Raw genomic sequence first — 9763 nt, 5'->3', positions numbered from 1 at the left:
TATAAAATACAAAAGGATACAGGGTCTATAGAACAAATTGACAGAGATAATGTGAAAAAAAAAAGCTTTCCAAAAATAAGACATATGCTCCTTTCATGGGCAACCTATCTCGGTGTGGGTAGTTTTGCATCTCTGAAAGCCCAAGGGGAAACTATCAGACCAAAACAGGAAGCTGTGCACATGTGCCCCAGGGCGGAAGTCACCACAACATGATTCTCTGTGCACCCTGATGTGCATCCTTCTCGACAGAAAGCTCCGATTCCTTGTCAGAAATGGCACCCAGAAAGTGTAGATGGCATCATCACTGCCTCATCATGTGTTTTCGGAACCCATGACGTCATCTTGGAATTCCCAGCACACCCTGGTCTCAGCTCGCAGAGGGAAGGTAGCCCCTGAAGTCACTCTCAAAGGCCCCTGTGAAACTTGCCCACCCTCATGGTACATGAGCTGCTCTTGAATATTTGTGGTAACTCTAAGGAGTCTTCTAGAACTAGAAGCTTATTCCATCCGTCTGCACAATGACTTGAAAATAATAGTGTCTATTTGTTTTCACATGATGAGTTCAAGCCACGTCTATTCCCTTTGGGAGAGACCTGAACATGTCTCAGGTCATCTTGTTTCTGTTCTAAGCTCCAAACTAAGTTATGGACATTATTTGATTCTCATGTCAAACCAAGGTTTTCTTTTCCTTTCTTTCTTTTAAAAAAAACATTTTCTGGGGAGTGGTAATATTGAGACAGGATTTCACCATATAGCTCTTGGTGTCCTGGAACTCACTCTGTAGCTCAGCTGGCCTAGAACTCACAGAGATCCACATGCCTCTGCCTCCTGAGTGCTGGGATTAATCAAGTGTGCCACAACTGGCTAAAAGACATGTATTCCAGGCTGGCATTGAACTCCTGATCCCCTTGCCTCTGCCCTTCAGCAAATCCTACCACAGCTGGAAACTCCTTTTATATGCAGCATTTTCAGCCATTTGATGGTTGCACATGCCTTTAACCCCAGCACTTGGGATGCTGAGGCAGGTGGACCTCTGAGTTCAAGGCCAGCCTGGTCTACAGAGTAAGTTCTGGAACCCTGTAAAAACAACGATTTTTTTTTTCATATGATATATTTTGATGGTGTTTTCCTCTCCCACAGATCCTCCTCGCCCAACTTTGCATTCTTTTTCTCTTTCTCTATTTTAAAAAAACAAACAAAAACAAAAGAAACACATATACAAAAAAAAACAATCCACAAAAACAGAAATTAAAATAAACAAACAAAAGACTTAGATGACAAGAAAAAAAAAATCCAAGCAAAGCAAAATGAGACAAAAGTCTACGGAAATTCCACTGCATTTGTTCTGCCTCGGCCATCTACCGCTGGGCATTCTTTCTTGATAAAGACACACAGAAATCATGGCTTTGAGCCATGGAAATTCCGATCAATAGAAGCAATTTTCCTGACTGTGTTTCTAGGATCTTCAGGAGGAAAGAACACAGTCTTTCCAAACACATCACATGTGGGGACCGAAGAGGTGCAGGAGAGTGTCCGTGGCCACTGTCGCTGGGGCTCCTGCAGAGCCAGACAACAGAAGCACAGAGTGAAGGACATGGAAAATCCGTGAAGATGACAGTTCCGGCAGAAGAAGGGAAACTGCTCCCACAAGTTGTCCTCTGACTTCCACAAGTGCGCGTGTGCTTCGGTATGTACACAATAATATATAAGTCATTAAATATGAAAAAAGTGTAATGACATTCTAGACACTGTTACACTTAGAGGTCAAGTGTGTGTGTGTGTGTGTGTGTGTGTGTGTGTGTAAGATACAGAAAGAGTATATGTGTGAATTTGTATGTGAGTGTGTGTGAGAGAGAGAGAGAGAATGTGCATGAATTTGTGTGCGATTGTATGATTTTATGTATATGAGCAGTGTGTGTATGTGTGTGTGAGAGAGTGTGTATGAATTTGTATGTGAGTGTATGAGTGTGATTGTATGGGTATGAGTGAGTATGAGTATGTATGTGTTTGCATGTATCTGTGTATGTGTGTGTTAATGGGAATATCAATAGGTAGAGGTCAGAGAAAAAGCAACCAGAGATGAGAGCTGCAGTGCCAGGAAGACCTTGAAGCCCGGCTTGTTACTGTGAAACCAACTGTAAAGCCTCTTTGTAAGGGATGAAGTCAGTCAGCTTATAAATAGGTATAATGCATGTACACACCCATTCATAGCTGAAACTTCTGCTCCCTGCTTTCAGCAAAACTCCAAACAAGGGCAGGCCTGGTCCTCCGCTCCTTTCTGCACACCCAGCTAAACGAAGCTGGCTACTTGAGAACTGGAAGATAGAGTTCATTCCATAAGGCTGGGAGACCCAGAAGAGCTGGTATCAGCCTAAAGAAACGAATGTTCTTGGGAAAGCTGGAAATGGCATTTTAGGTTTCAGAATGAATGAACAAGTATGTAAATAAATTGGTGTAACATCACAATAGAAATACATTAAAGAGGCACAAAACAGTAGCAAAATGCACACAACAATAGTGAACTGCACAAACCTTTCCTAGAACACATAGCTCAAGGAGAGTTTCTCGTTTTATTCCTCAGATGTGAATCCAGCTGTTTTTATGGCCAGCTTTTCGCTGTTAAGATGAAATATAAATGTATTTTTTTCTACTCAAGCAAGATATATAGATAATAAGCAGTTCTTTTTAAAAAAAATTAACCATACCTGAGACAACACCTCAGAAATATTATTTTACAATTAAGACTAGATACCTATAACACACAGAAACGCATTTACACACACATCAATAAATGCTCACACAGAGAGACACACACACACACGCGCCCATTCCACCCCTCAATCCCAGATTCAAAGTAGTCAACATAGGACAGGATAAAATAAAAAAAGGAAAGTACATCTAGCCATGATGGCTTATGCCTTTATCATAGCACTCACAAGACAGAAGCAAGCGGATCTCTGGGTTCACAGCCAACCTGGTTCACACAGGGAGACCTTGGAAAGAAAGAAAGAAAGAAAGAAAGAAAGAAAGAAAGAAAGAAAGAAAGAAAGAAAGAAAGAAGGAAGAGAGGGAGGAAGGGAGGCTATTATTTAAAGAATTCCTTTGGTTTATATATACTTGTGTTCTCATTCTTACTGTCTAAATCACAGCACATCAAAAGAATATCCCATTTAGAATCAGCGGACAGCTCTGCCCCACTGAGTCTTCAGCCTTCAACCTGCTGTTTACGTATTTTGCTTTACATCTGTGTTCAGACCCACTTTCCACCTACCAGTTTCTAATTCAAATTCTGTTGGGTGGTTTAAAGCTTCTGATTACTTTCCTATCCATTCTCTAAGATGCTTACTTGAGCATCTTACGCATTCCTCCCGGGCTTTTATTTGTGCATAATTCTTTGACACTCCAGGCGGCATGCTCTGAAACAGTTGTTGGGCTTTCTGTGGCCCCCAAACCATCCCGAAGAGTATGAAGAATACAGGCAACGTGGGAGCATCTTGAAGGATGTGGTGCCTGGGGGGTAATGTGTGCTGTTCATTTAATGAGTTAGCACCTTGGAAGAATAGATTGTAAGGAAGGTGTTCCTGGTGGCACTGAACACAAAAATAGGACGCGATTCCGTCTGTTTCAGTACTATTTGGCGCAGTCAGCACTCCCTAGTTAGACTTGGGTTTAAAATTGATAACCCGGAAGATGTTTTTAGCCAGTGTTTACAGTATCTAAAGATGCTCTTTAGATTAGAATGACAGCAGAAACCACAATACTGTGGTGTCATTTGGTCTTGGAAAGCTAGGATGCCTCTCCGGTTCTCTGGAACCTCCTGCTAGAATTTCCAGGGGTTCAAATTTCAACGTTGAATCTTCTAAAACCTGAGCTTCAGTAATAAATCCATTTAAGATATAAATATAAAAAAAATAAGTAGAAAGCAACACTCGAATGGCTATGGTTTTAACAATGTAGCTATCAGTTACTTACAATTATACTATGCCAAGGAGTGAACAAGCCACAAAACTGAGATATTGTTATCACAATGCTACAACTTAGCAGCTTAGGCATGATTGTCTTTACTTTACAAGTAAAAAAAAAAAAAAAAATCTAAAAACATGTCACCTCTCCTCTTAAATCTAAGTTTTCACCCTTCCACTACACTCCTTCTGTCATGTATTAAAGTGTCCTCATAAAAAGAATGAGAATGTCTACACAGGTCACGTGGGCTTCTGAAGCGTCTTAACTTACTGGGCTCACTGCGCCCACCTAGAAGCAAGGCCTCTCTACATGAGTGTCTCAGCCACCTGTGAGAACCGTTTAAGTGAGTGAGTGTCTGTGTTGTGGCAACCGGCTGTAGTCCTACTTCAAAACCAGTGCTTTACAGTTTCAAGAACTCAAGATACAGGCCAGTGTCACAGAACCTGCTCTTGCCTACTTCTGAGCATAAGAAGGAAGAGCCTTGAGAAAAAGAGAAATCGGAACACCTCCTTCAAGGCCGACAAAGCCTGTCTGATGCCATTGCAGGGCTGCTTGAATCCCCACAGCTCTCCCAAAGAGCTCCTCTAGCTCCTCCTCAACACAGCTCTTCACACTGAGTTCTCTCAAGAAAAAGATCTCATTTCTGTGACACCACAGCTTAGACTCCAGTTTCATTGTCCGTGGCTACTGTCCTAACGTGAGAGATCCATTGAGAGTCAAAGGTTAACTCCTAAAGCAGAGAACTCAGACAACACGCTCAGTGCTTCAGAATCACCAGCCCAATTTGTGGAGATGACAGTTCATAGTTTAAGGGCTATTCTTCTCTGATGTTTCTATTAAAATATTATTTGTTAGTCTTCTCTGAAATAGAAGTAACACGTGTTCTTCAGATAAGGAATTACTAACAAGTTTATAATTTGGGCAGCAATTATGGGTTATCAATAATTGCTTTCTTAAGCAAACAGATTCCAGCAATTTCTCCTCAGTAAAATATTGCTCTCTTGACATCTACCCTTGAAGCTGAAAAGAGGAATTAATTTGTCGCTGGGCAGCAGGTGTGGTCTCAGCAGAGATCTGGGACTATTTTGTTGATCACCATGAATTCTTGAATTTTCAAGAATTTCCTCTGTCCTCAGGCCTGAGCTGATGCAATACCCTTCTACTTAGGAATTCAAATTATGTAGCTCATCTTCCCCGTCATTAGCACTCACTGCTCTGTCAGTTGGGAGGAGATTCGATAAGACACCTGTGATCACACACCTTCAGGAGGGAGCAGATGGGCTGTGTTAGGGCGAGAGGGGAAGAGGCTGACTTGGTGGCCATCCAAGCCAGCAGCAAACCTAGGCCTGAGTGGGAGTGTACAGCTACCCAGCCCAACTGTTGTCATTTCATTCCCAATTTTAAATTTCTGTTTTAGAAACAACGGGGAAATTAGCCTTCTCCACGTTTAGCCTTCTCCGCCCTACAATAATCTAACTATTGTTGCATGCAATGTTGACTTGTTTTGGGTTCTGTTTTCACCAGTTTATCCTATTTAGTTTTTAGATTACTCTGTTTTGTCCTAGAGGTGAAACCTTAAAGATTTCAGCTACTCTTAAGAACAAATTGGAAAGATATCCACGGCAGGTTTTGCAAGTCCTATCAGTTTGTATATAAAAGCTACAGCTGGAAAAATCACCAGTTTAATGTGAATTATTTCCAATTTAATAAGTCCATGGCGTTGGCCAATGAAAACACACTTCTTTAACACAACACAGTAAAGTCATCCAAAGACTTCTGACAAAAATAGCTAAAGCATTATGTGTGTGTGTGTGTGTGTGTGTGTGTGTGTGTGTGCGTGTGTGTGTGTATAGTGTGTATGGTGTGTGTGTATGTGTGTGTGTGTGTGTGTATGGTGTGTGTGTCTGTGTGTGCGCACGCACATGGTCACATATATACTTAAACATGTTCACAAGCAAACACATCTCTTAAGATTGGTACAAAAGCTACAATGAGAGGTGAAAGTTAAAAATAATGGGCAGGGTCTCAAAAGCCTGAGTATTGTTTCCATTTGAATCTTAAAGAAGGGTCTGAGTGGTTTGTGTTCTATCTAAAACGGTTCACTTGTAAAGAATGAATGCTAGAAAGGCAGGTTTTGTACCTGAAGCCCCTTTCCATCCCCAAAGAAATTTATGATCTTTTCAAAATTTTAAATAACTTCAGTCTGTGAAATATCCTTGACCAAGCCCCCAGGCAACCAGCTGAAATTACATTCAATTTAAAGCAGGACTACTTCACCTCAAGATGCGGCACCAGATTCCCATTGGGGGGGCTGCCCTATAAATGGAAGGACAGTGGGTGCTAGTAGCCAGGTGTATAATCAAAAATGTCTTGTCATCACCAAGGGGGAGATAGGGACAGAATCAGCGTCATGTATGACTCACCTGTGAAGGGGGAAGCCGGAGAATCCTACTAATAAAATAAAACTAACTGAAAATTCAATTTTAATGTATTTATTTAGTGGGGGGGGTGGTGAAATGGGGCAGAAGTACACATAAGCCAGGGCATGCATGTAGAGGTTAGAGGGCAAATCTCTTGGGGTATGTTCTTTTCATCTACCATGGAATCAAAGATCCAGTTCAGGTCGTTATGTCATAAGTGCCTTTACCAGCCGAGCTATTTGGCCAGTCCCTGAAAGGTAATCTTATTTTTAAACTGTTACTGCACTTTGAAGGACATGGATGCAGCATTTGGCCTCTTCTCCCACAAAAAGTTTTCCCTCATCTGGAATCTGGTCTTGCCGTCTAACAGAGCATTGACCAAAAGAACGTGCAGAATATTGTTACGGCTCCGAAGCTAAACCTTATAAGGTTTCCATTACTGCAAGTTTGGTGTTTGGAGATGCTTCCCTATGGAGCTCCACGCAGAGAAGACAGTCTAGTCTCCTATCAAAAGGCACATGAGAGCAAAGCAGGAGGTAGGTACCAATCAACAGACATGCCTGGCACCATCTTGGACTGGTCTCTCTCCCATCTAACTCAGCCTCACGGGTGAACCTGGGTGAAACTAGCCTGAGAAATACTTTCCAACTGATGAAATCAGGAGAGAGAGGAGTTTTCAAAACCTCTACATTTTAGAATGTTATGAAGCAAAGACTAATAAACAGATGATTTCCTGCTTGGACCCAAAGGGTGCTGCTATCAAGAGACTCCTGTATGAGCTGTGGCCAGTAAGGTTCAAAGAGGTGAAAGGAGTCATAAAGACATGGTTCCCAGTGTCCTGAAAGATGCCATCTTTTATTGTTTATTTTGTTTTGTTTGTTTCTTTGGGGGGTTTGGGGGTTTTTTAATAGTTGTTTTGTTTTGAGATATGGTTTCTCTGTGCAGCTCTGGCTGCCCTGGTACTCACTCTGTAGACCAGGCTGGCCTCAAATTCAGACATCCACCAACTTCTGCTTCCCAAATGCTGGCATACATCAATACCACCCAGCTGCCATCCAGCTTTTAAAGAACCTATTTTGTGGAGGCAAAGGTCCTGAGTTCAATTCCAGCAATGGCTCATAGCCATCTATAGAGATCTGGTACCCTCTTCTTGCCTGCAGGCAGAAAACTGTATAAATAGTAAATAAATAAATCTTTTTTTAAAAAGAGCCTGTTTTGCAGAACCTTATTCTATTCAGCTGGAAAAAAAATGCATTTATGGGCTATAAACGGTATATAAAGCCCATACAGAAAGTGGGAGGCTGTAGGTTTCTGCCTGTTCTCAAGCAGGTTAAAACTTCTTAGTAAAAAGAAACAAAACACAAAGCATCCGGCAAAATAAATATATATGCATTAAACAGATAATGGTTGTCAAGGTTTTATATTGATGACTTATCAACTTGGCTAACCCAGAAGAACCTTCCCAGAATTTCCTTTTGCTTCTGGATCCAGGTCAAAGTTGATGAAAGTGGAATTTGCATGAGGCTTTTTGAAGGTGAAGATGAAGACACAGCCTAGACTCCGACAACTGGCATGGGGCATAGATGGGGAAAGAAAAAATAAAAAGACAGGTACAGGTGTCTGTAGATTCTAGCTTGCCTTTGCCCTCCCACCCTCACCCTGTAACCCACTTGTCATCTCATGTTCTGGGGCTTCTGAGCAGCAGCTACCCTGATTTGCCACCTGCATCCATTGTCTTCAGCAGCTCTGCCCCATAGTAGCCCTCAGCATCTTCATCTGTTGGCTTCCTGGAGCTTCCTTAAACTCTGAATTTTCTCAGATCAGGATGTCAGAAAAGCCAAGTTAGTGCTTTTTTGGTTTTGGTTTTATTCTTTCAATTACATCTATTCATTTTATTGTTCATGTGCATATAGTTCAGAGGACAATTGGCTAGAGTTGGTCCTTCCCTTCCACCATGTGACTCCTAGAAATTTAACTCAGGTCATTAAACTTGGTTGCAGGTGCCTTAATCTGCTGAGTTGTCTTGCCAGCCCCAGGGAGTGGTTTTAAAATCTGCTCCTTCTCTTCTTCCTTTTAGATTTCTCCCACATTTATGTAGATTCCTCTACTAAGGATTATCATGACATAATGCTACATTAATATAGTAATCACGGCGCCTCATCATACTCAAGTTCTTTTGCTTTTCAGATGAGCTCTGATGGATACAATTCAAAAAGAAGAGATGCTGAGAATGGGATTTTGCTCCTGAATCCTCCCCTAGCTTCACATCCTTACATCAGTGATACTGGGAAATGTCCTTCCGTGTTCGTCTACACACCACTCACTTGTTATGCTTGTCTCGGACAGACAGAGGCTAAGAACAAAGATCACTATCAGCCCTCTCAAAACAGCAAAGGGAATCAAAATGCTGTCTAAAGATACAGGGATCCTATGGACAAATCAGGAGGACTTTCAAATCAAAAGTGAAGGCATGGTTCAGTAAGAGCACTGAATGCAGCAAACATCACATGATGAATCCATACCATTTGTAACTCCAGTTCCAGGAAATTGGAGGCCCTCTTCTGATCCCAGGCACTAGACATGCACCTGGTGCACATACATGCAGGCACATACATGTTCATAAACATAAGATCAAATAAGTCAATCTATGACTAAAATTCAAGTAGGTAAGAAGGGGTATACTCATGTTCCATTTCATGTTCCACGTAAAAAGTCCTGTGATCACTTCAGCAGCACGTATTCTAACATTGGAATGATATGGAGAAGATTCGCATGGCCCCTGTCCAAGGATGACATGCAAATTCGTGAAGTGTTCCACATTTTTAAGCTTAATGGCAGGAAATCATATCAATAATCGTGCTTTTTATGTAGCGAACATTGCTGTGTATCTGTGGTGCTTCATAACTGTTCATAACTAGTCAAAAGAAAGTGCTCAAGAATATAGAAAATTTAAGTCAGGTATGGTGGTGCTCACCTTTAACCTCAGTACTCAAGAGGCAGAAGCAGAAAGATCTCTGTGTGTCTGAGGTCAGCCTGGTCTACATAAGGAGTTCCAGGACAGCCACAACTGGGTAGAGAGATCCTGTCTTTAAAAAGAAAGGATTAAGATTAATTAACCGATTTAATTAAACCAAAGGTAGAATGAAAGTTAGCACTAGACTTGTTGGTGAGACAAGAGACTGTTTATGGCATTTGAAGGGAATTTCTCATAATTCTCAAAGGCTTTCATGCCTGTCATAAATACCAAAACACCACATGAAAACTATGAGCAAACATGATCTTGAAAGGAATAAATCAGAAAGGAATAAAAACTTTTCTTTCAGACAAATTGAAATGTGCCAAGAAGAAACAAACACTGTGAGGGTCTTGCTTGGTTAAAC

The 9763-nt window shown here is 41.4% G+C and overlaps 1 non-coding gene across 1 annotated transcript; it reads left to right on the top strand.

The window, feature by feature from the left end:
• The first annotated feature begins 9100 nt into the window (after window positions 1–9100).
• LOC132648430 (U6 spliceosomal RNA) lies at window positions 9101–9207 on the top strand. The gene has a single exon (XR_009586832.1). It is a non-coding gene; the product is annotated as a U6 spliceosomal RNA (small nuclear RNA).
• Window positions 9208–9763: the final 556 nt, after the last annotated feature.

Source organism: Meriones unguiculatus, chromosome 16 (assembly GCF_030254825.1).
Source record: "Meriones unguiculatus strain TT.TT164.6M chromosome 16, Bangor_MerUng_6.1, whole genome shotgun sequence".
In the NCBI taxonomy this organism is placed as follows: Eukaryota; Metazoa; Chordata; class Mammalia; order Rodentia; family Muridae; genus Meriones; species Meriones unguiculatus.
The sequence above is the reverse complement of the archived record's forward strand: the minus strand, read 5'-3'. Positions and strand labels throughout refer to the sequence as shown.